At 47.5% G+C, this 25279-nt stretch overlaps 1 protein-coding gene and 1 pseudogene across 1 annotated transcript in view; both read left to right on the top strand.

Moving 5' to 3' along the window:
- LOC127917987 (zinc finger protein 34-like) overlaps nt 1–25279 on the top strand; it is a 146024-nt gene that overhangs the window by 78797 nt on the left and 41948 nt on the right. The window lies entirely within an intron of this gene.
- On the top strand, nt 12382–12560 carry LOC127917992 (uncharacterized; annotated as a pseudogene).

The raw sequence follows: 25279 nt of genomic DNA, 5'->3' as shown, positions 1-25279 counted from the left end.
GGAAGCCAACTGCCAGGGTTGATATATTATCGAATAGATATTTGAAAAACACCTTGAGGATTGATTATAAAAAACATTTGCCATGTTTCTGTCGATATTATGGATCTAATTTGGAATATTTTTCGGCTTTGTCCGTGACCGCAGTTTCCGGTGGATTTCTCAACCAAACGTGAAGAACAAAATGAGGTATTTCGGCTATAAAAAATAATCTTTATGGGACAAAATGAACATTTGCTGTCTAACTGGGAGTCTTGTGAGTGAAAACATCCGAAGTTCATCAAAGGTAAACGATTTATTTGATTGCTTTTCTGATTTTCGTGACCAAGTTACCTGCTGCTAGCTGGACATAATGCTATGCTAGGCTATCGATAAACTTACACAAATGCTTGTCTAGCTTTGGCTGTAAAACCTGAGATGACAGGGTGATTTAACAAAAGGCTGAGATGTGTTTCAATATATTTCACTTGTGATTTTCTGAATATTTTCTAGTAATATTTTGTTGTCCATTGCGTTATGCTAATTAGTGTCAGTTGATTACAATTCTCCTGGATCTGGGAGGGGTAGTTCTAAGTTAAAGGAGAAGTTTCCTGTTTTACAACAACTCAGTCACACCTTGCCTGTTTGATTTAGAGATATAATACCAATACTAATTTGTCGCAGACAGTTGTTCCTATCACATTTTGAATGTAGTAGCTCAAACAATCTCTGGTTGGCAGCAGGGTAGCCTAGTGGTTAGAGTGTTGGACTATAGAAACCCCCGAGCTGACAAGGTACACGTCTGTCGTTCTGCCCCTGAACAGGCAGTTAACCCACTGTTCCCAGGCCATCATTGAAAATAAGAATTTGTTCTTAACTGACTTGCCTAGTTAAATAAAGGTTAAATAAAAAATATAAATAAAAAAGACATGTAAAACCATGCCCAGTCTGCCTCCCATTACAGGAGAAGTGTCCTACTTCACTATTTTTGATGTAAATGTAATTTTATAAAAGGGTTTAAACACTTTTTGTGATTTCACATGTTTTTGAGAACCTTACCCCAACCAGCGAATCACTTCCTCGTCCTTGCTTAGCAGTATGGGAATCACTTCCTCGTCCTTGCTTAGCAGTATGGGAATCACTTCCTCGTCCTTGCTTAGCAGTATGGGAATCACTTCCTCGTCCTTGCTTAGCAGTATGGGAATCACTTCCTCGTCCTTGCTTAGCAGTATGGGGCCCCCTTCCATGTGAAGTTCCAGACAGTTGTTGAATCTCTGCCAAAGCGCATTGAAGCTGTTCTGGTGGCTTAGCAGTGTGGGGATCACACTATTAGAATAGAATAACACTTTATTGTCAGTTTTTCTTTGACATCACCTTCATAAATAATCGCATAGCAGTATTTAAACAGTCCCATCATGTTGCATACACTATCAGTTAGGGACATGCATTCACTCACGACGACTACTGTTCCAACTGCAGTAGATAAATAAGTACATTTATTTATTTTATTTTTATTTATTTCACCTTTATTTAACCAGGTAGGCAGTTGGGGACAAGTTCTCATTTACAATGTGGGATACAATTTACTTTGCTTAGTAGTCAGGGATCACAAGTGTAACAGTATTGGGATCTGTCCTCTCCTCGTCCCTACCTGGGCTGGGGATCCTCTGCACACATCTACAACTGCCTCCCAGCAGCATTGCTCCACAAAAGCCGTGGCCCTTGCAGAGCAAGGGAAACAACTACTTCAAGGTCTCAGAGTGTGGGGATCACCAATTGAAACGCTATTAGCCTTGCTTAGCAGTGTGGGGACCATTTCACATCGGTTACACAAGGAACGAATGAATGGGGAACACGTTCTTCTTAGCAGTGATGGGGATCTTAAGCGTCAAACAGAAGGGAAACGTCTGGAACTGCTTAGAGGTGGGGGGGTCGCCATCACAGCCTGTGCCGCCTTTTGCTTAGCAGTGTGGGGAACAGACTGCTCAAATGTGCCTGTGGTCGACCAATTGCTTGCTGGCTGTGTTTACTATTCTGGTGAGTTTTCTTAGCAGTGTGGGGATCACACTCAGATTACCAGTGCCATACTGTCATATTGAAGTTGGGGATCACTTCTCTACCAGCTCAGATTACCATACCAGACTGTCATATTGAATTTGAGGATGCTCTCTACCAGCTCAGCTTACCATACTGTCATATTGAATTTGAGGATGCTCTCTACCAGCTCAGATTACCATGCCATACTGTCATATTGACATCACCTGAGGATGCTCTCTACCAGCTCAGATTTAAACAGTCCATCATGTCTTCCTCCCGGGATACACTGCCCGTCCATGATCTAGCATCACGTTGACAACTCCACTGTGTCCTCCTGCCAGAGCGCTAAGAACCTTGGCGTGATTTATTTTATTTTTATTTATTTCAACTATTTAACCAGGTAGCAAGTTCCTGAACAGGTTCTGCATTTAACATCAGAGTATCGATACAATGCCTTTGCACAGTAGTCAGCGCAGGTCCTAATCCAGGCACTTGTCATCTCCCGTCCTGGATTACTGCAACCAGTTGGCTGGGCTCCTGCCTGTGCCATTAAACTACAACTCCCACGAAGCATTCCCGTCTGGTGTTCAACAAGTTCTCTCGTCACTACCTCCGCTCTCTCCACTGGCTTCACAGTTGAAACGCTCGCATCCGCTGACAAGACCATGGTGCTTGCTTACGGAGCTGTGAACGGGGAACGGAACCTCAGTTTCCAGGCTCTGATCAGTCCCTTCTTAAGCAAACAGAAGCGTTCATCCACCTCTGGCCTGCTCGGTCCCTAGACTGTGGAAGGGGTTCCCAATGACAGCCCAGTGCCTGTTCCTGCTCTGGCTTGCAATGGTGGAACAGACTCCCTCAAATGTGCCTGTGGTCGGACCAATCACCACTTTCCGGAGACACCTGAAATTCTGGTCACCTCTTTAAGGAATACCTAGGATAGGATAAAGTAATCCTTCTCACCAGACTGTCAAAAGATTTAGAACGCACTATTGTAAAGTGGCTGTTCCACTGGATTCATAAGGTGAATGCACCAATTTGTAAACGCTCTGGATAAGAGCTCTGCTGACTTAAATGTAAATGTACCATAAATGTCATATTGAATTTGAGGATGCTCTCTACCAGCTCAGATTACCATACCATACTGTCATATTGAATTTGAGGATGCTCTCTACCAGCTCAGATTACCATACTGTCATATTGAATTTGAGGGTGCTCTCTACCAACTCAGATTACCATACCAGACTGTCATATTGAACGTGAGGATGCTCTCTACCAGCTCAGATTACCATACTGTCATATCATATGAATTTGAGGATGCTCTCTACCAGCTCAGATTACCATACTGTCATATTGAACGTGAGGATGCTCTCTACCAACTCAGATTACCATAGACTGTCATATTGAACGTGAGGATGCTCTCTACCAGCTCAGATTACCATACTGTCATATTGAATTTGAGGATGCTCTCTACCAGCTCAGATTACCATACTGTCATATTGAATTTGAGGATGCTCTCTACCAGCTCAGATTACCATACCAGACTGTCATATTGAACGTGAGGATGCTCTCTACCAGCTCAGATTACCATACCAGACTGTCATATTGAATTTGAGGATGCTCTCTACCAGCTCAGATTACCAGTACCAGACTGTCATATTGAATTTGAGGGTGCTCTCTACCAACTCAGATTACCATACCAGACTGTCATATTGAACGTGAGGATGCTCTCTACCAGCTCAGATTACCATACTGTCATATTGAACGTGAGGATGCTCTCTACCAGCTCAGATTACCATACTGTCATATTGAATTTGAGGATGCTCTCTACCAGCTCAGATTACCATACCAGACTGTCATATTGAACGTGAGGATGCTCTCTACCAGCTCAGATTACCATACCGGACTGTCATATTGAACGTGAGGATGCTCTCTACCAGCTCAGATTACCATACCGGACTGTCATATTGAACGTGAGGATGCTCTCTACCAGCTCAGATTACCATACCAGCATATGTTTTGAAAGCGATGATTATTTACATTTCTCAACGTTAAAACACAGCGTCGGAATTGTAGTTTACACAGAGCCAAATATGGGCAAATGTAACAGCTGAAAACCCTACTTACGGAGACCGGGGTAAAGCCAGTTTCAGGTTGGATATTTGAGCTTTCAAACCACTTGCCACAGACTCCAAATAAGTGTCATGAAGTTGGAATAATTGCGCACAACATTGCACAGGTTTTATTTTCACAATTTTTTTCAAAGCTAATAAACGTGGAAATGTGAGCCGCATTTTGTATTCCTATAGTTGAATTAGTTAGTCAGCGTAAACAAAGTACAGAATTTTTTTACATTTGAATTTCAATAGCTCCATGGTCATGTGACCTACTGACTTCAAACAAGTTTCAGAATATCCACTCAGTGGGCCTACACATTACACATCCTTTAGTTTGTCAATTTTCATCTCACACAATGTTACATTCATTTGCCTGCTCTGCCCCCCTGAAGGACAGTGTCACTCACACACCAATTCACTTGGGCCTTCTCCTTGGGGCCTTCCTGACCTCCAGACAGGCCCACATTGACCTGGTGACCTCTGACTCCTGGCCTCTAGGCCTACACTCCCTGCCTGCCTACCCTCTCCCTGGGCCTACGAGTGTATAGCTTATTCCCTGGAACTACAGACCTCCAGGCCTCCACACCTACTCTCCTTACCTGGTCAACAACCCTCTCCTTTGGCCTTAGAGTATAGCTTACTCCCTGGAAATACCTCTATCTCTATAGTCCCGCTGTCAGGAACCACGTGCACCTGGTAACCCGAAACAGGCTCTGTGCTCCTGGTGACCCACCTGCTTTTATCTGCTCAGTCCTCACTCCAACTTCCATGGCCTGAGTGCTGCCCCTAGCCCCAGAGTCCGGCCGCCCCTACTTGGACTCGAAGTGCCCCACACCTTGATGGAGGTCTCCGTATGCACCTGGTAACCTGAAACAAGCTCTGTGCACCTGGTGACCCGCCCGCTTTTATCAGCTCAGAGACCAAATCTCCAACCCAACCTCCACAGACTGAGTGCTGCCCCCAGCACCTGAGTCCGGCCACCCCTGCTCGGGCTCTGAGTGCCCCCCGCCTTGGGGGAGGCCTCCTCGTGCACCTGGTGACCTTTTGACTTCCACAGTGAGTCCCAACCTGACTCACAGTCCCACCAGATGGGTGACCACCACCTAGCCCCCTACCTAACCAGAGCCCAGTGTCTTATGCCTTCTGCCCGCCTGCCTGGGCTCTCTCACGCTCTGTGTCTGGCCCCTGGCCATAAGAGTAGTGGTATTTCAGCGGCGGCCGAGGCCTCACACTTATTCTACACCTCTCATGTCTCTTCACAGTGCGAACCCATTTCATCTCACACGATGTTACATTCATTTGCCTGCTCTGCCCCCCTGAAGGACAGTGTCACACACACCAATTCACTTGGGCCTTCTCCTTGGGGCCTTCCTGACCTCCAGACAGGCCCCCATTGACCTGGTGACCTCTGACTCCTAGCCTCTAGTCCTTCACAAAGAAAAGAGAACTCTCCCCGGGGCTCCAGCCAGCTTCTCCGGGATCAGTCGCGTTAACGCACTGGATGCCTTCGCGGTGCCCGTCTCGGCCAGTCAGTGGACATTCTGAAAGTAGTTTGAGGCCAGTAGGTCACATTACCAAGGAGCTATTGAAATGATAAACATTGAAAAATGTATGTAAAATCATGTGAGATGAAAATGGAATAACTTAAGGGTTTACTATATAGAAGGGTAGTCAGCGGACATTCTGAACCTTGTTTGAGTTCAGGTCAACAGACGCCTCACATCCTCAACTGGCAGCTTCATTAAATAGTACCCGCAAAACATGAGTCTAAACAGTGAAGAGGCGACTCCGGGATGCTGTCCTTCTAGGCAGAGTTCCTCTGTCCAGTGTCTGTTTTCTTTTGCCCATCTTAATCTTTTATTGGCCAGTCTGAGATATGGCTTTTTCTTTGCAATTCTGCCTAGAAAGCCAGCATACCAGAGTCGCCTCTTCACTGTTGACGTTGAGACTGGTGTTTTGCGGGTACTATTTAATGAAGCTGTCAGTTGAGGACTTGTGAGGCGTCTGTTTCTCAAACTAGACACTAGTGTACGTGTCCACTTGCTCAGTTGTGCACCGGGGCCTCCCACTAGTCTTTCTTTTCTGGTTAGAGCCAGTGCAACACTGTTCTGTGAAGGGAGTAGTACGAGATCGTTGTATGAGATCTTCAGTTTCTTGGCAATTTCTCACATGGAATAGCCTTCATTTCTCAGAACAAGAATAGAGTGACATGTTTCAGAAGAAAGTTATTTGTTTCTAGCCATTTTGAGCCTATAATCGAACCCACAAATGCTGATGCTCCAGATACTCAACTGGTCCGAAGGACAATTTTATTGCTTCTTTAATCAGAACAACAGTTTTCAGCTGTGTTAACATAATTGCAAAATGATTTTCTAATGATCAATTAGCTTTTTAAAATGATAAACCTGGAGTAGCTAACACAACGTGCCGCTGGAACACAGGAGTGATGTTTGCTGATAATGGGCATCTGTAGGCCTATGAAGACATTCCATAAAAAAATCTGTCATTTCACTTGATTGACTGTAACGTTGTCACGTTGAGCACCAATCGGGCTTGATAGCCAATGAGCTGGGCTTTACAGTAGTATGAGGAAACCCTGTATCTTTCGCACAATTTCTGACGCGTTACGCAGATCTGTGAGTTATGAAATTATGAAAACTGTGTGTTTTGCAAATGTTGAACTTACAATATGGCTACTAATACTGGAAAAGCTCAATCAAAGTCCAAGTATACAGATTTTGGCTGATATTCTTGCAGAAAAATGTAATAGACAACAGCTAAAGGAGAGGATGCTGACGTTACATTAGACTGGTAAGTGAAATACAAGAATTTCTATTTATATTATTTTATATTGTAAATCCGAAAGCCACAACATATCAAAGTCAACATATAAAACACGTTGGGCACCCGACTGGCACAGGTCGTCTAACACACTGCAGTACCTGGTTCGATTCCAGGCTGCATCACATCCGGCCGTGATTGGGAGTCCCATAGGGCGGCGCACAATTGTCCCAGCGTCGACCGGGTTTGGCCGGGTTAGGCATCATTGTAAATAATTATTTGTACTGACTTGCCTAATTTAAATAAAGGTTCATTTTAAAAGTAAATAAATTTGTACACAACCTTCACCACAGTGTTCTCCACTCAATATAATATATGTTTATAGATGTGCTGTTGTATATTTGATGTATTGCTAAAATAAAGGTTCAATATAATAAGTAATGAACTTGAGTTCTTACAGATTTTGCTTTAGTGATAAGACTGACTACAAAGAGACAACATTCAAGTCCTCCATCCCCCACTTAGAGTGACTGCTGCTCTCTCTGGCTCCACAACAAACCCCCACCCGGCCATCAAGAGGTTTGAATACCCAGCCAGCCTACAAGTAGATAGAAGTGCTTTACAGCAGAAAGAGACTTGGGACCAGCAGCACAATGTTGTGTTTAGGGCGTGTTGTAAAGTCATTGTAAATAATGTGTACATTTTGTTATTTTAATTTTTTAAAAGTCAACTTTGTTTGTGTGTTACCTTATGAAATTAGACCAGTGTTGGCTGCTAACTTGGCCATTAACTTAAATATTTCACCTATGTGTTTGGAGAGGGGCTGGGGGTGAGGAACGAGACTTCTTCTTCTTCTTCAGCCTCCTGAGGTAGAAGAGGCACTGCTGCGCCTTCTTCACGATGCTGTCTGTGTGGGTGGACCAATTCAGTTTGTCTGTGATGTGTACGCTGAGGAACTTAAAACTTACTACCCTCTCCACTACTGTTCCATCGATGTGGATAGGGGTGTTCCCTCTGCTGTTTCCTGAAGTCCACAATCATCTCCTTAGTTTTGTTGACGTTGAGTGTGAGGTTATTTTCCTGACACCACACTCCGAGGCCCCTCACCTCCTCCCTGTAGGCCGTCTCGTTGTTGTTGGTAATCAAGCCTACCACTGTAGTGTCGTCAACAAACTTGATGATTGAGTTGGAGGTGTGCATGGCCACGCAGTCGTGGGTGAACAGGGAGTACAGGAGAGGGCTCAGAACGCACCCTTGTGGGGCCCCAGTGTTGAGGATCAGCGGGGTGGAGATGTTGTTGCCTACCCTCACCACCTGGGGGCGGCCCTTCAGGAAGTCCAGTACCCAGTTGCACAGGGCGGGGTCGAGACCCAGGGTCTCGAGCTTGATGACGAGCTTGGAGGGTACTATGGTGTTAAATGCCGAGCTGTAGTCTATGAACAGCATTCTCACATAGGTATTCCTCTTGTCCAGATGGGTTAGGGCAGTGTGGTTGAGATTGCATCGTCTGTGGACCTATTTGGGCGGTAAGCAAATTGGAGTGGGTCTAGGGTGTCAGGTAGGGTGGAGGTGGTCCTTGACTAGTCTCTCAAAGCACTTCATGATGAGGCAGGGTAGCCTAGTGGTTAGAGCATTGGACTAGTAACCGAAAGGTTGCAAGCTCAAATCCCCGAGCTGACAAGGTACAAATCTGTCGTTCTGCCCCTGAACAGGCAGTTAGCCCGCTGTTCCTAGGCCGTCATTGAAAATAAGAATTTGTTCTTAACTGACTTGCCTGGTTAAATAAAGGTAAAATAAATAAATAAATAAATAAGCAGCCCATTCATTCCAGTAGGCCCCATGAAGTCAGAACAATACAAAAAGCACAACCATTTCAAAACTGCCACCTTTATTATGAGGAGGAAACATTTAGGCAGCCAGGACCATAGGCCAGGACCGCTCTGGCCTAGCTCTCACTGCAGTCCAGTGCCATGGATCTTTGACGTTTGTCCTCTAGTAATTTAGGAGGGCAACTTTATGAAGGCCTCCTCACAATGGCCTTAACATACAACGCTCAACAGAAAAATAAATACATAGGCTATTTTTATTGTTCACATTTCTTGCGTTGATGATGTATTGAAGTCATGCAGTTTTATGTACCACACGGGACAGCTTGGAAAAAGCAACGGTCGGTGGAACTCTGTCGCCATCAAGTGGACAATTGCTTCAGTTCCGTTGTGGCAGAAACGCTACCAGAGATATTTGATACAAGATCTAATTTTGTGTCTATATTATCTCCAAATTGTTTCCCTTCACCCCCACCCGTGATATATTATTATTCCAATTTAGCTGTTAATATGGTTTTAATTTAACGCATTCTCTCATTTCTGATTGGAGGGCGGATGACCACATGACTTTAGAACAACTGTGTTACTTTGTAACAGTCAAACCTGGTGATTCCTGACGTTGATCAACTCGCAATCCATGCCGCCATTTTTTTTAAAGCATAATCTTTTTTTATGGGGGAAAATATTATACAGAGCTCATTTTGGTGTAACCATCGTCAAATTTGACGTGTCGGAGAACGGCTACTTCCTCCCGAAACCATTGTGGGTATCGCTTCTCGGCCAGTGGAAATGGAGAACGGATCAGTTATGTGGTTTGACTGTGTGCACAGGACCAATGGTAGTGCTCTGTATATATTTCGGAAATTAAATTAAAGATGACATGTTTAATTGGAAAGAAAAAACTATTATCAATTAATAAAATATTGGGACTGTGGAAAGTAAGGCGACTATCGTTTAGTGGGAAGGTGTTAGTGCTGAAGGCGGACATTCTGCCTTCATTACTTCACTTTGCCTATGTGTTTCCCATGCCGGTGTCCCTTCGAAAAACGTTCATACGGGTACTGTTTAATTTCTGTTGGGGGGGATATGAGTACTTCCGTAGAGATCGGATGTACCAGCCTATAGAGGCTGGTGTCAAACTCATTTCCCCACATTCCTCTCAAACTAGATGCGTTGTTCTACCAAACATTTGTTGTCTTTTGTCGTCTTCTATACAAAATGTCAATTTTAATCAAATCATGTCTGTCCTTAAGGTTCATGGTGAAGTGGGATAATAGTAAGCCAAAAGAAATTATCCCGTTAATTTTGAAAATAGTGGAATGGGCAAGGAAAACCCCTGTCTGCAAAACATAAAAGAAAATGTAATCAACCACAGATTGCTATACGCAAAATGAATAGAAAATTGTCGTCCAAGAGACAGATTACAATATCGCCTTCCACCTGGATACGGACACAATTAAAAATTAGATAACAGACTGAAAGATTTTAATTGGCTTTTTTACACAGACGTCTTCCCCGTTCAACTTTATACGATCATAATTTGACTCTGAATAAATTCTGTCCCAGGGACAACTGTTTCAAAATTGAAACAATTTTAAATGTTTTAATGAAGAAAGTGTTCGCTCAATTAGTGTGGGGAAAAAGTAAACAATTTTTTGAGATTTTAAAAATACATTGATTATGAAGGGGTTGCAAACTTGAAATAAAAATGTGGAAAGGGTAATTAAGCATTAGTGACTCTGGTGTCCATCAAGACCAAACTTTGGGAGGCCAGATGACTGCAGTCAATGACACCCTCAAGTTCACCGACGGGATTGGTTCAATTTATAAAACAGGAAGTTTGGAAAAGAATACAATTCGAAATAGATAAGGGGGCATTGCATCAGTAAAACAGAGATGGAAGGGATTTACCCGTCATTGTAAATGGTTTTATAACCGATATATAAGTGTATTACATAAGTACAATTGGAATGTAAACTAAGCCTTTGTAGATATTTTATATACACGGAGGTTTATCCAGAGTGCATTTTGGCATATGTATATATTTGTATTTATAGAATTGTTTGTATTGTTTTTGGAGATTGTTAGAGGCAATGTTAATCTTGAATATAGGCCAATAATACTGGTCAGGTTCTGAAGAACAGCACTTTTTTAAAGAGTTTAGATATTCTTATATTGTTATGGTACTTTTTGATACTGTTTGTAAGTATCCATGTTATGGACAACGTTATGCACTAAATTTGTAATTGTATTTGAATGTGAAATTAAAATAAAAATTATTATTCCAAAAAAAAAAAAATCTTTTATGCATTTTAAATGGCTTTTACAGATTATCCTGCGGGCCAAAGAAAGTCCTTTTGGGGGAGATTTCATTGGTTTTAACAACACCCCTGCTATTGCAGTAGCTGGTGGAAGGGATTTCCCTCACATTCCTCTCAAGCCGTTTCGTTGTAAATATGTAAAATTTGTTGTCTTTTGTAAAGTCTTGTGTCAAAATGTCACTTTTCAATCAAAAAAAAAAAATCTGTTCTGTATCACTAGGTGATCAGTGGTGAAGAAGGATAATAGTAAGTCAAAAGCCTGAAATTATCCCGTTACATTTTAGAAAATAGTGGAATGGGCAAGGAAAGACCCCTTCTGCAAACTGGAAAAGAAAATCACGGTTTTAATCAACACAGATTGCTAACTCTTGTGCAGGAAAATTAGTGTCCAAGAGCAGATTCGCTATAGGCGCACCACCGGTCTGGCGCAACATAAGGCCCATCCTGCTCTCCTGAATCGGCATCGGGACCTGTTTTGGATGGTTGCTCACGAGATCCTCCCGGTCAGGGCCGTTATGCACTCACGGGGTTAGGATATCCGCGTGCCCCCGACCGGGCTGAAATGAGTCTGAAGTTTTAATGGCTTGGGAGTGCAGAGCCGCCAGGGACCGGTGGAACGTTATCCCCCTGATCATTTGTCTGAATAAATTCTGTCCCAGCAACTGTTTCACAATTGAAACAATTCCCCGTTTTATGGGACAAGTTCTGTGCTCAATTAGTGTGTCTGAAGTAAACTGTTTTCCCATTATTCTAAAAAAGCATTGATTATGAGGCAGGGCCAGTTGCCAAAAGCTTGAAATAAAAAATGTGGAAAGGGTGCAATTATTAGCCCCAGTGACTCTGGTGTCCCTTATCAAGACCAAACTTTGGGAGGCCAGGCCTGTGGTGCAGTCAATGACACCTGTGGTCACCGACGGGATTGGGATCTCCTCTTTGGGCCCCGAAGGACGGGACGATGGTCTATTCAGGAGAGCAGGATGGCGCGAGCTTTACCGGACATCAAATGCTCCTGTACAAGCGATTGAAGACAGTATTAACAAAGTACTTTTTAAATGTAAACTAACGTCTTAAGAATGTTTTATACACGGAGGTTTATCCAATGCATTTTGGCATATTTTAAATGGCTTTTATAGATTTGATGTTTTTACAAAGAAAGGCATGTTAATCTTGAATCATAGTTGTTAATATTGGTTTTAACAACAGTACTTTTAACAAGAGTTTAAATGTAAATTTTAAATGCTGTACTTTTTGATACTTTTGTAAGTATCCATTTTTATGTGTATAAATGACTAAATTTGTAATTGTTTTTGAATGTGAAATTAAAATAAAACTTTTCCAAAAAAAAAAAAAAATCTGTTCTTATCAGTTTAATATCTGATACGTCCCCTATCTGGGGACCATATATTAAATTGATTTTTGGAATAGGGAGATGGAATAGGGGCTTGCTCCGTCCACTCCACGCATCGACCTGGTATTGCAGTACCTCTAGGAACGGTGCACCCCCTGTCGTTGTAAATATAAATCAAGCATGGTTTCGTTTTAGTCTATATTGTATTGTCACACACACAGTTCATCTTAGTGTCAGTGGTGGCAAGACAGTGCTGGTCAAGTCGGTCACCGTTATATTGAGCTGATGTGAATGGTGCGTTAATCCTTAAAAAAAAGTTTTCGTCACCTAGACAGGGTGTAAACAGTACAGTGAAATGCTTACTTGCAAGCTCTCCTCAACAGCGCAATACACACGATCAAACATATACACAAAGTACTAAAGTAGTCAAAAACACTTATGATTTGGATATATATACACAAGAAGACTATACAGTATAAACTATGAAATGTACTAAAGTCATGTTCTGGTAACATGGACTGCCTCACATACCGGTAACGTTATCTGATGTATTTGTCTGAAGTTAATATTTGATAGGCCTGCTATTTTCACAAGACTCAAATATATGTCGTTAAATGTATACAAGGTTTGTAACTCATCTGCCTGTGTTAAAAGTAACTATGTCTGTTTATCCCATTATTTATATTTCTATGATCTTACACTGCACTTTTTCAAGTGACAAAAACTTGATATAGTGTAGCAAGAGTTATTCCTTCGCTTACGGCATTATTACAGATCATTTATACACAATACAGTCCCTGGCTTACGACCATATCAGTCTCAATACGCCTGGTCTCGGAAGCTAAGCAGGGTCGGGCCTGGTTAGTATGGTACGCTGCCTGGGAATACCAGGTGCAGTAAGCTCGTTTGTCCAGCAGGGTGTACTATTTAATCAGGGAGCAACCGTCTTCATGTATTACAGTTTCTCATAATCGCCTACAATTATTTTTTGGAACACAAAACACAACTTTTGCAAAACAGTAAATGCTTTTTGAAAATGTACTTGTCTTTTTAAAAAACAAACATTCATAAAAAATATAATACCATCAAAATTGCAAATCCGTTCATCAAAAGAGCACGACTGCCAGCAAAAAGATTGACACAACTATACTTATTTATTGAATGCAAGCCGACAAAAAAGAAAGTTAGTCTGTCTTTTAAAAATCCCAGTAGATCATAAATGTTCTTTTCAGTTGTAGTATCTGGGATCTACATCTGTTTATATTAGTTACTATGCTGTTACTAAGCAGTAATGTATTACGGCAGTGTTACTACTACTTTACTATCTTTTGACTAAACGAAAACTAACTACTTTTGACTAAACTCCCCCGTCTCCTGCCTGGTCATTTCTCCACAACACAAATATTACAGCAGTCCCTAAATCATGATGATCAAAACTGGAAGTACAACGATACAAAGGTGCAGAATTATGGGTAATTACTCTCCTTTTATGCATATTTCACCAAACAACTTCATACACATCACATTTAATTACTGATAAATGAAACATATTAATATTTGCACATTGTGTGTACGATTCAATCATCGGTATCATCACAATCCAATTCCATGTATTCAATACATAGGCTGGTTTGCTCATAGTTTTGTAGACTTTCCATTGGCCTACAGAAACACAATCCACAATAGAAATAAGGAAAACTGAATTTACAACAGGGGAACACAACTGATATGAATGTATAGGCCTCAATCCACACCAAAGCAAAGCTCTAGAATAGGTCACATGTTGGAGATGATGACAGGCGTCAGCCAAAGTTACTTAGAAGTAACCCAACTTCATTCTCTGCATCTCTGAATATCTGCAATATAGTAAAAAAAAATACAAATTAGACAGTCCCTGTTAAGTAAGATCTTTAAACAGGTCAACATTAACAAGGCCGTAGGGCCAGACAGATTACCTGGATGTTAACCAGGCATGTCCTGACCAACTGGCAGGTGTCTTCACTGACATTTTCAACCTGTCCCTACTTTAACCACCTTGTTTTTAAAGGTATTTGAGAACACCTTTATTTAACCAGGTAGGCAAGTTGAGAACACCTTTATTTAACCAGGTAGGCCAGTTGAGAACACCTTTATTTAACCAGGTAGGCAAGTTGAGAACACCTTTATTTAACCAGGTAGGCCAGTTGAGAACACCTTTATTTAACCAGGTAGGCCAGTTGAGAACACCTTTATTTAACCAGGTAGGCTAGTTGAGAACACCTTTATTTAACCAGGTAGGCCAGTTGAGAACACCTTTATTTAACCAGGTAGGCCAGTTGAGAACACCTTTATTTAACCAGGTAGGCCAGTTGAGAACACCTTTATTTAACCAGGTAGGCCAGTTGAGGTAGGCCAGTTGAGAACACCTTTATTTAACCAGGTAGGCAAGTTGAGAACACCTTTATTTAACCAGGTAGGCTAGTTGAGAACACCTTTATTTAACCAGGTAGGCAGTTGAGAACACCTTTATTTAACCAGGTAGTTGAGAACACCTTTATTTAACCAGGTAGGCTAGTTGAGAACACCTTTATTTAACCAGGTAGGCAAGTTGAGAACACCTTTATTTAAGGTAGGCCAGGTTTATTTAACCAGGTAGGCCAGTTGAGGCAAGTTGAGAACACCTTTATTTAACCAGGTAGGCAAGTTGAGAACACCTTTATTTAACCAGGTAGGCATTTGAGAACACCTTTATTTAAACCAGGTAGGCAGTTGAGAACAAGTTCTCATTTACAAGGCCATTGAGATAAAGATAAAAAGCAGTTCGACACATACAACGACACAGAGTTACACATGGAGTAAAACAAACATACAGTCAATAATACAGTATAAACAAGTCTAAATACGATGTGAGCAAATGAGGTGAGATAAGGGAGGTAAAGGCAAAAAAATGCCATGGTGGCAAAGTAAATACAATATAGCAAGTAAAACACTGGAATGGTAGATTTGCAATGGAAGAATGTGCAAAGTAGAAATAAAAATAATGGGGTGCAAAGGAGCAAAATAAATAAATTAATTAAATACAGTAGGGAAAGAGGTAGTTGTTTGGGCTAAATTATAGGTGGGCTATGTACAGGTGCAGCTGCTCTGACAGTTGGTGCTTAAAGCTAGTGAGGGAGATAAGTGTTTACAGTTTCAGAGATTGTTGTAGTTCGTTCCAGTCATTGGCAGCAGAGCACTGGAAGGAGAGGCGGCCAAAGAAATAATTGGTTTTGGGGGTGACTAGAGAGATATACCTGCTGGAGCGTGTGCTACAGGTGGGAGATTCTATGGTGACCAGCAAGCTGAGATAAGGGGGGACTTTACCTAGCAGGGTCTTGTAGATGACATGGAGCCAGTGGGTTTGGCGACGAGTATGAAGCGAGGGCCAGCCAACGAGAGCGTACAGGTCGCAATGGTGGGTAGTATATGGGGCTTTGGTGACAAAATGGATTAAACTGTGATAGACTGCATCCAATTTGTTGAGTAGGGTATTGGAGGCTATTTTGTAAATGACATCGCCAAAGTCGAGGATTGGTAGGATGGTCAGTTTTACAAGGGTATGTTTGGCAGCATGAGTGAAGGATGCTTTGTGTGAAATAGGAAGCCAATTCTAGATTTAACTTTGGATTGGGGATGTTTGATATGGGTCTGGAAGGAGAGTTTACAGTCTAACCAGACACCTAGGTATTTGTAGTTGTCCACGTATTCTAAGTCAGAGCCGTCCAGAGTAGTGATGTTGGACAGGCGGGCAAGTGCAGGTAGAGAAGCAGACCACCATAGTCCCTGTGCCCAAGAACACCAAGGTAACCTGCCTAAATGACAACCGACCCGTAGGACTCAGGTCTGTAGCTATGAAGTGCTTTGAAAGGCTGGTCATGGCTCACATCAACACCATCATCCCCAGTCCATGCCCTGACGAATTCAGGCTGTTCTGAGGGCAAAAGGTTTTAACTGAATAGGTGTCCTTAATGTTTTGTTCACTCAGTGAAGATACACTGAAAAATATATAAATGCAAAATGTCAACTGTTGGTCCCATGTTTCATGAGCTGAAATAAAATATCATGTACCTAGAATACAAGGGTTGAATTTGCACTAAACAAATTAATGTCAGATAAATCATGTCACAAATCTGGCTTATGGTTAACCTCATATACATGATCTATTTCAAATGTAGAACATATAGCTAGCTCAACAATATGAGTTCAGCTATTGTCTGCTGCTGATGTATAATGACAAGGGGCACATTGATTGCACATGTCCGTTAGACCAGTAATGCCATCATACTGTAGACATATGGTTGCATTGGTAATGCATGCCATTATGATAAGCAGCTAAATGGATGATATCCTGAGACAGCATGACAATCAAATAAAACCGCTCAGAGAGAGATTACAACTGGACAAAAAGGTCGTGTTCATTTGAGACAGCAACACAGAGACACAGACAAATTAGAGACAGATCCCCTTCACACCTTTTTGATTGATCTGTAATGAATGAACATTGACACTAGTTCATCTTGGATACTATTGTAATGAAACGGCAGGGAGCAGGTCTCGAACCCTCGACCTTCGAGCCCGAGGTCCGGCGCGCTGTCGACCTTCGAACCTTCGAGCCCGTGGTCCGGCGCGCTGTCGACCTTCGAGCCCGAGGTCCGGCGCGCTGTCAACTGCCACAAAAGCATTCTCGCTCCAGCGGCAGAGTCGATTTCCGCGCTTATAAACCCAGGGTCGTTATGATATTTTTACGTTACAATTAAAACAAGTTTAAACAATTAATAAAAATGTAATGAATCAACATATAATTTCAATATAGAAACAAGCTACCTTGTTTGTAAATGTTAGACATCTTAGTAAGTATGCTATTATTACTAAAGCATCCATTTTAGAAAAACTAAAATATCCATACCAGAGGTGGCCAACCTTGATTCACTTCCTGATCTACTGGGTGAGCAGACTTCTATTCCAGCCCAACAATAATACACATTATTATCAAGTCATTAGGATTGATACGTTTGTATAAGGTGTGTTAGTGCAGGGTGGGAAGAGACGCCTGCACACCCAGCAGACCTCCAGGAGCAGGATTGGCCTGCTACAGTTGTAATACCCCCAAGCCATAAGACTCATGAACAGGTAACCAAATAGATACCCGGACTATTTGCATTGTGTGCCCCCCCCAACCCCTCTTTTACACTGCTGCTACTCTCTGTTTATCTTATATGCATAGTCACTTTAACTATACATTCATGTGCATACTCCCTCAATTGGCCCGACCAAGCAGTGCTCCCACACATTGGCTAACAGGGCTATCTGTATTGTGTCCCACCATCCGCCAACCCCTCTTTTTACTCTACTGCTAAACTCTGTTCATCATATATGCATAGTCACTTTAACCATCCCTACATGTACATACTACCGCAATAAGCCTGACTAACAGGTGTCTGTGTATAGCCTTGCTACTCTTATTTTCAAATGTCTTTTTACTGTTGTTTTATTTCTTTACTTACCTACACACACACGTCCTTTTTTTCGCACTATTGGTTAGAGCCTGTAAGTAAGCATTTCACTGTAAGGTCCTGTTGTATTCAGCGCACGTGACAAATAAACTTTTGATTTGATTTAATACGTTTGTAGCCTACATTGTGTGTGAATTTGTACTGTATTGTTGAGTACAACATGTGCTAACATAAGTACACACAAATCCTATGGCATACAAGAATGTGGCTGCAGTCTCTTGGGACCTTCACTGGGACCTCTCCATCTGCAGACAGTCTCTTGGGACCTTGACTGGGACCTCTCCATCTTCACTGGGACCTCTCCATCTGCAGACAGTCTCTTGGGACCTCTTCATCTTCACTGGGACCTCTTCATCTGTAGACAGGCTTTCACAGCTCTCCATATCTGAGGACAGACATCGCAAAGAAACAAGCGTCATTATATTCCAATTAGACAGCCCTGACTTATCTCTGTCTGTCTTCATAGTTGTCCTTTTCTGACAGCTGGAGCAGAAAATCCTTTCACCCTCTTCCATTGCTGATATCTACAAACGCATCTGGGTAATGAATTTTTAATTTACAAAGATAAATAGGTGAACATTAAGATAACAAGCTAATATGGCGTTAGCCAGCTGATATTTAACTTAACTCTAGTATGTAAAATTGCTAGCCAGCAGCTCATCAGAAAACACACAGTGGCCTGACTTACTTGTATAGGTTCTGCTTCTGGTCAAAACCTACCGTGAGTCGAACCAAAAGTCCACACCGCACACCTCTTCTCAGTCTGCGGCGCCCTGGAGCAGCACCTGGGAGCGGCGCCCGGGATCAGCACCAGGGAGCAGCGCCTGGGAGCAGCACCAGGGAGCAGCACCTGGAAGCAGCACCTGGGAGCAGCACCAGGGAGCAGCACCTGGGAGCAGCACCAGGGAGCAGCACCTGGGAGCGGCTCCCTGGGAGCGGCGCCCGGGATCAGCACCAGGGAGCAGCACCTGGGAGCAGCACCTGGGAGCAGCACGTGTGAGCAGCACGTGGGAGCGGCACCTGGGAGCAGCACCTGGGAGCAGCACCAGGGAGCAGCACCTGGGAGCGGCTCCCTGGGAGCAGCACCAGGGAGCAGCACTTGGGAGCAGCGCCTGGGAGCAGCACCAGGGAGCAGCACCTGGGAGCGGCACCAGGGAGCAGCACCTGGGAGCAGCGCCTGGGAGCAGCACTTGGGAGCAGCGCCTGGGAGCAGCACCAGGGAGCAGCACCTGGGAGCGGCGCCCGGGATCAGCACCTGGGAGCAGCGCCTGGGAGCAGCACCAGGGAGCGGTTCCCTGAGAGCGCCGCCCGGGATCAGCACCAGGGAGCGGCGCCTGGGAGCAGCACCAGGGAGCAGCACCTGGAAGCAGCACCTGGGAGCAGCACCAGGGAGCAGCACCTGGGAGCAGCACCAGGGAGCAGCACCTGGGAGCGGCTCCCTGGGAGCAGCGCCCGGGATCAGCACCAGGGAGCAGCACCTGGGAGCAGCACGTGGGAGCAGCACCTGGGAGCAGCACCAGGGAGCAGCACCTGGGAGCGGCTCCCTGGGAGCAGCACCAGGGAGCAGCACCTGGGAGCAGCGCCTGGGAGCAGCACCAGGGAGCAGCACCTGGGAGCAGCACCTGGGAGCAGCACCTGGGAGCGGCACCAGGGAGCAGCACCTGGGAGCCCCTGGGAGCTGCACCAGGGAGCAGCACCTGGGAGACACCTGGGAGCGACCTGGGATCAGCACCAGGGAGCAGCACCAGGGAGCAGCACCTGGGAGCGGCTCCCTGGGAGCGGCGCCCGGGATCAGACCAGGGAGCAGCGCCTGGGAGCAACGCCATTGGATCAGCACCTGGGAGCAGCACCTGGGAGCGCACCCCTGAGCTCACCTGGGAGCGGCGCCCGGTCCCAGCGCCTGGGAGCAGCACAGCATCCAGGGAGCAGCGCCTGGGAGCACAGGGAGCAGCACCTGGGAGCAGCACCTGGGATCAGCACCAGGGAGCAGCGCCTGGGAGCAGCACCTGGGAGCCTCCCTGGGAGCGGCCAGGGAGCAGCACCTGGGAGCGGTTCCCAGAGAGCGCCGCCCTGGAGCAGCACCTGGGAGCGGCCCCGGGAGGGATCAGCACCAGGGAGCAGCACCTGGGAGCAGCACCAGGGAGCAGCACCTGGGAGCAGCACCAGGGAGCAGCACCTGGAGCGGCCCTGGGAGCAGCGCCCCTACGATCAGCACCTGGGAGCAGCACCTGGGAGGCACTGGGAGCGGCCCTGGGAGCAGCACCAGGGAGCAGCACCAGGGCAGCACCTGGGAGCGGCACCCTGGGAGCAGCACCAGGGAGCAGCACCTGGGACCACCTGGGAGCAGCACCTGGGAGCAGCACCAGGGAGGGACCTGGGAGCGCCTGGGAGCAGCACCAGGGATGGTGGGAGCAAACTCCCTGGGACGGGCCAGGATCAGCACCAGGGAGCAGCACCTGGGAGCAGCACCTGGGAGCGGCACCCTGGGAGCAGCGCCCGGGATCAGCACCAGGGAGCAGCACCTGGGAGCAGCCCTGGGAGCAGCACGTGGGAGCGCCCTGGGAGCAGCACCAGGGAGCAGCACCTGGGAGCAGCAGCACCAGGGAGCAGCACCTGGGAGCAGCGCCTGGGAGCAGCACCAGAGCAGCACCTGGGAGCAGCACCTGGGAGCAGCACCTGGGAGCGGCACCAGGGAGCAGCAGCGGCCCAGGGAGCAGCACCTGGGAGCAGCACCTGGGAGCAGCACCAGGGAGCAGCACCTGGGAGCGGCTCCTGGGAGCACGCCCGGGATCAGCACCAGGGAGCAGCACCTGGGAGCAGCACTACAGGGAGCAGCACCAGGGAGCAGCACCAGGGAGCAGCACCTGCAGCACCTGGGAGCAGCACCTGGGAGCAGCACCTGGGAGCCTGGGAGCTGCACCAGGGAGCAGCACCTGGGAGCGGCTCCCTGGGAGCGGCGCTGTTGGGATCAGCACCAGGGAGCAGCACCAGGGAGCAGCACCTGGGAGCGGCTCCCTGGGAGCATCAGCACCAGGGAGCAGGCCTGGGAGCAGCACCACCTGGGAGCAGCACCTGGGAGCGAGCGCCCCCCATGGAGCAGCACCTGGGAGCAGCACCTGGGAGCAGCGCCTGGGAGCTGGGAGCAGCACCAAAGCAGGCCTGGGAGCAGCACCAGGAGCAGCACCAGGGAGCAGCACCTGGGAGCAGCACCTGGGAGCGGCACCTGGGAGCAGCAGCACACCTCCCTGGGAGCAGCACCAGGGAGCAGCACCTGGGAGCGGCTAGAGCCTGGGCAGCGCGCATCAGCACCAGGGAGCAGCACCAGGGGAGCAGCACCTGGGAGCGGCTCCCTGGGAGCAGCGCCCGGGATCAGCACCTGGGAGCAGCACCTGGGAGCAGCACGTGGGAGCGGCACCTGGGAGCAGCACCAGGGAGCAGCACCAGGGAGCAGCACCTGGGAGCGGCTCCTGGGAGCAGCACCAGGGAGCAGCACCTGGGAGCAGCACCTGGGAGCAGCACCTGGGAGCAGCACCAGGGAGCAGCACCTGGGAGCGGCTACCTGGGAGCAGCACCAGGGAGCAGCACCTGGGAGCGGCTCCCTGGGAGCGGCGCCCGGGATCAGCACCAGGGAGCAGCACCAGGGAGCAGCACCTGGGAGCGGCTCCCTGGGAGCAGCGCCCGGGATCAGCACCAGGGAGCAGCACCTGGGAGCAGCACCTGGGAGCAGCACGTGGGAGCAGCACCTGGGAGCAGCACCAGGGAGCAGCACCTGGGAGCGGCTCCCTGGGAGCAGCACCTGGGAGCAGCGCCTGGGAGCAGCACCAGGGAGCAGCACCTGGGAGCAGCACCTGGGAGCGGCACCAGGGAGCAGCACCTGGGAGCGGCACCAGGGAGCAGCACCTGGGAGCAGCGCCTGGGAGCAGCACCAGGGAGCAGCACCTGGGAGCGGCTCCCTGGATCAGCACCAGGGAGCAGCACCAGGGAGCAGCACCTGGGAGCGGCTCCCGGGAGCGGCGCCCGGGATCAGCACCTGGGAGCAGCGCCTGGGAGCAGCACCTGGGAGCGGTTCCCTGAGAGCGCCGCCCTGGAGCAGCACCTGGGAGCGGCGCCCGGGAGCAGCGCCTGGGAGCAGCGCCTGGGAGCAGCACCAGGGAGCAGCGCCTGGGAGCAGCGCCTGGGAGCAGCACCAGGGAGCAGCACCTGGGAGCAGCACCTGGGAGCGGCACCAGGGAGCAGCGCCTGGGAGCAGCACCTGGGAGCGGCTCCCTGGGAGCGGCACCAGGGAGCAGCACCTGGGAGCGGTTCCCTGAGAGCGCCGCCCTGGAGCAGCACCTGGGAGCGGCGCCCGGGATCAGCACCAGGGAGCAGCACCTGGGAGCAGCACCAGGGAGCAGCACCAGGGAGCAGCACCAGGGAGCAGCACCTGGGAGCAGCACCAGGGAGCAGCACCTGGGAGCGGCTCCCTGGGAGCAGCGCCCGGGATCAGCACCTGGGAGCAGCACCTGGGAGCAGCACGTGGGAGCGGCACCTGGGAGCAGCACCAGGGAGCAGCACCAGGGAGCAGCACCTGGGAGCGGCTCCCTGGGAGCAGCACCAGGGAGCAGCACCTGGGAGCAGCGCCTGGGAGCAGCACCAGGGAGCAGCACCTGGGAGCAGCACCTGGGAGCAGCACCTGGGAGCAGCACCAGGGAGCAGCACCTGGGAGCGGCTACCTGGGAGCAGCACCAGGGAGCAGCACCTGGGAGCGGCTCCCTGGGAGCGGCGCCCGGGATCAGCACCAGGGAGCAGCACCAGGGAGCAGCACCTGGGAGCGGCTCCCTGGGAGCGGCGCCCGGGATCAGCACCAGGGATCAGCGCCTGGGAGCGGCGCCCGGGATCAGCACCTGGGAGCAGCGCCTGGGAGCAGCACCTGGGAGCGGTTCCCTGAGAGCGCCGCCCTGGAGCAGCACCTGGGAGCGGCGCCCGGGATCAGCACCAGGGAGCAGCACCTGGGAGCAGCACCTGGGAGCAGCACCAGGGAGCAGCACCTGGGAGCAGCACCTGGGAGCAGCACCAGGGAGCAGCACCTGGGAGCAGCGCCTGGGAGCAGCACCAGGGAGCAGCACCTGGGAGCGGCTCCCTGGGAGCGGCGCCCGGGATCAGCACCAGGGAGCAGCACCAGTTGTCTATGTTAGTTTTTCTATGATTTTCTATTTCTGTATTTGTTCTGGTATGGTTCTCAATCAGAGGCAGCTGTCATTCATTGTCCCTGATTGAGAACCATATATAGGAAGCCGGTTTTCTATTGTGTTGCGTGGGTGATTGTTTTGTGTCTACACCAGACAGGACTGTTTCGTTCATTCTCCTTTGTTATTTTGTTTAGTGTTCTCATGATAATAAATTATCAATATGGACACTTGCCACGCTGCACCTTGGTCCTCTTCTTCCACCACCAACGGCCGTTACAGTATCACCCACCACCAAAGGACCAAGCAGCGTGGTAACAGGCAGCAGCAGCAGCGGCGGAAATCGCAAGACTCCTGGACATGGGAGGAGATTTTGGACGGCAAGGGACCCTGGTCACAGGCTGGGGAATATTGCCGCCTCAAGGCAGAGCTGGAGGCAGCTAAAGCTGAGTGGCGGTGGTATGAGGAGGCAGCGCGGTTGGATGCCCGAGAGGCAGCCCAAAAAATGTATTGTGGCGAAGTCCGGTAGGAGACCTGCGCCAACTCCCCGTGCTTACTGTGGAGAGAGAAGGACCGGGCAGGCACCGTGTTATGCCGTGAGGTGCACGGTGTCCCCGGTGCACAGGCATAGCCCGGTGTGATACATAGCAGCGCCTCGTATCGGCCGGGCTAGAGTGGGCATCGAGCCAGGTGCCATGAAGCCGGCTCAGCACATCCGGTCTCCAGGGCGTCTTCTCGGGCCGGGGTGCATGGCACCAGCCTTACGCATGGTGTCCCCGGTTTGCCAGCACAGCCCAGCACAGTGTTTGGATAACTGAATTTTCGTTTTTTTTTTGGTAGCCAAATGTGATGTACCAAACGGACCGATTTCTCCTGCACAAAACATCTTTCAGGAAAAACTGAACATTTGCTATCTAACTGAGAGTCTCCTCATTGAAAACATCCGAAGTTCTTCAAAGGTAAATTATTTATTGAATGTTTTTGCTGGTTTTTGTGAAAATGTGGCCTGCTAATGCTAACGCTAAATGCTAACACTAATTGCTAAATGCTAGTTTGCTATGGTAGAGAAGCATATTTTTGAAAATCTGAGATGACAGTGTTGTTCACAAAAGGCTAAGCTTGAGAGCAAATAGATTCATTTAATTTCATTTGCGATTTTCATGAATAGTTAACGTTGCGTTATGGTAATGAGCTTGAGGCTGTAGTCACGATACCGGATCCGGGATGGCTCGGGATGGTACTGTCACATTCTAACCTTAGTTCCTTTGTTTTGTTTTAGTTTGGTCAGGGCAAGAGTTGGGTGGGTTGTCTATGTTAGTTTTTCTATGATTTGCTATTTCTGTGTTTGGCCTGGTATGGTTCTCAATCAGAGGCAGCTGTCAATCGTTGTCCCTGATTGAGAACCATATTTAGGGTGCCGGTTTTCTATTGTCTTGCGTGGGTGATTGTTTTGTGTCTACACCAGACAGGACTGTTTCGTTCATTCTCCTTTGTTATTTTGTTTCGTGTTCTCGTGATTTTTAACAGCAGGATAATGCCCCATGCCACAAGGCTGGGATTGTCCAGGAATAGTTACATGAACATTAGTGAATTCAGCCAATTACCAGCCAAATTGACACAAGTGTGGGAAGCATTGGAGTCAATAAGGACCAGCATCCCTGTAGAACACTTTGGACACCTTGTAGAGTACATGCCCCGATAAATTGAGGCTGTTCTGAGAGTAAAGGGGGTGCAACTCAGTATTGAGGTGTTTCTAATGTTTTATACACTCAGTGTCTATTGTGACACATTACAGAAAGTAGCCGACAAGTAGCAAAACAGAACTCACTTGATTCCATAGGCCACTGTTTACACACAATATTGCCAAAAGTATGTGGACACCCCTTCAAATGAGTGGATTCGGCTATTTTAGCCACACCTGTTGCTGACAGGTGTATAAAATCGAGGCACACAACCATGCAATCTCCATAGACAAACGTTGGCAGTAGAATGGCCTTATTGAAGAACTCAACACAGTTTCGTTATAACCTTTGTGCCAAACATATCAATGGAATTTGTCCATGAATTGTCTTCAAGGCCGATTTTCCCCCCACAAATCACAGCTAAAGTTATTAACGTTGTATATTCATGCTATTACATGGAAGAGCTTGTGCTGCATACAGAAGGAAAAACAATGGAAA

Source organism: Oncorhynchus keta, unplaced genomic scaffold (assembly GCF_023373465.1).
Source record: "Oncorhynchus keta strain PuntledgeMale-10-30-2019 unplaced genomic scaffold, Oket_V2 Un_contig_12563_pilon_pilon, whole genome shotgun sequence".
NCBI lineage: Eukaryota > Metazoa > Chordata > Actinopteri > Salmoniformes > Salmonidae > Oncorhynchus > Oncorhynchus keta.
This window is presented reverse-complemented; position numbering and strand designations above follow the sequence as displayed.